Raw genomic sequence first — 2291 nt, 5'->3', positions numbered from 1 at the left:
CAGCTAAGAAAGCAAGCTAAGTTTCAAAAATCCAGTTGATTCACATACCTAACTAGTGCACAAACATATCATTAGATGCAAATCACACCACAAACAAATGTGCACACATATGTATTATAGTGCACACATGTCACACTTATACATTGCACTGTGCACACGTTCACATTGGAATGCACACATATACATCATGCACCACCACCACCAGCAATGAAAAATAAGAATAAAGAACTCAATTGATTCACATAGCTGACTAATCCACAAGCACATCATTAGATGCAAACGACACTACAAGTAAATGCACACACGCCAAGTATACAATGTACAGACACATGACATGAACACAAAGTGCACACTAGGCCACTACGAGTTTCACACATACAACGAAAACCTAGCCGCAAGGAACCGATAGTGGAAATACACACATACAGAAGTTAGTGCACACCAGTACATTGCCTACGAAAACTATGCACATAGGTTACTCAGATAGATAATTAAAAACACAAAAAATTGAGTTGAGTTCACTCCTGGGAAAAAAAAAACACAAAAAAAAAAAACCCAAAGCAAAGATGGAGAAAGAACCCCACATGAAGAACTAGAGCACATCTACAAGAAAATCCTAATTTACCATAAATTCAGCTCCTAAAATCAACCATAACATTAGTAGTGTATAATATAGCATTCCAACCTTCTAAATACAAACCAAAATTACCAAAGCACTACTATGTAAATAAAAAAGGTCAATAATGTGAAAAAAATCAGAAAAAATAACAACCACACACATATCCAAGATGGAAAATCCATATTTGTGTGTGCGTGTGTATTATATAGCCACCTATCAGAGTTTATCAATATTTAAGAATTTTAGTTTAAAAACGCAGAGTCAATTTTATAATTATTACAAATTTTTAAATTTGTAATATTTATAAAACTTATTCTGTCATATTTTTCTCTTATTTTTCAACAACCCTCAACCGTTAATCTATCCAAATGGTGGATGGATCATATCATTCCTATTTTTCACACGGGGGTATATTCTCACCTTAACACTTACAGCACGTTTGGTTCACAGAATGAATTTGGAGGGAATAGGAATATTATTCCATAAGGAATGGAATAGGTAAGGAATAGAATAGAAATTGTATTATAGTGTTTGGTTCGCTCAAGGAATAAACTTGAGAATTGTATTTCAGCGTTTGGTTGGTTAAAGGAATAGAAATGGAATATATATTTAAAAGACATAAATGCCTTTGTACAATTTTTTTTTATATTATTATTATTATATTATTATTATTATTATTATTATTATTATTATTACGCACCACGCCTTAGCCGCAACAGTTTATATATATATAAATTATTTGTAAAAAAAAAAAAGGAGAAATTTAGAAGAATACCTTGAAGAGATGCGTGCGATGACAGAGAGAAAGGTGATGTGATGTGATGATGGAGAGAAAAATGAGTAAAAAATTAAGGTTTAGAAAAGGGTAAAAATGAAAATAAAATAAAATATCTATTCCTGATAGGTCAATAATAGGCTAATACCAGGGAGGGTGCTGGTAATAGCTATTACCCTTACAAGGGTAATAGCTCATTCTCAGGAACAATGTTCCTGGGAATACAAATGCGAACCAAACAACAGAATAGACTATTACTGGGAATCCTATGCCATTCCCTGCCTATTCTGTGAACCAAACAGTCCGTTATATATATATATATATATATATATATATATATATATATATATATATATATATATATATATATGTATGTATGTATGTATGTATGTATGTATGTATGTATGTATGTATGTATGTATGTATGTATGTATGTATGTATGTATGTATGTATATATATATATATATATATATATATATATGTATGTTTGCAATAATTACTTTCAAGGGCTAGGTTAAGGTTATGTTTGCAATTCCTGTGTAAAAAAAAGTGTGGACACATCTACACCCTCCATTTTTAGAAATCAAAGGCTAGGTTCTTACAATTATTACTTTCAAGTTTGCAATAATTATAAAATGAATCCCTATTGACCTTGTGTCTTTACGGTGCGTCATGCTTAAGGTTAAGTTGTTTGGTTCCTTCTAGAAGTGCCTTTTTTTTTCTTTCTAATTTTCATTGATTTGAGCCGTTGATCTAAATTTGATCAACTGCTCAGATTAAACTGCACGTTCGTACCTGAGCAAATTCCCGCACCAGAACCACTCCATATATATATATATATATATATATATATATATATATATATATATATATATATATATATATATATATATATA

Source organism: Ipomoea triloba, chromosome 13, assembly GCF_003576645.1.
Source record: "Ipomoea triloba cultivar NCNSP0323 chromosome 13, ASM357664v1".
Classification (NCBI taxonomy): domain Eukaryota; kingdom Viridiplantae; phylum Streptophyta; class Magnoliopsida; order Solanales; family Convolvulaceae; genus Ipomoea; species Ipomoea triloba.
Note: the sequence above shows the minus strand (reverse complement) of the source record.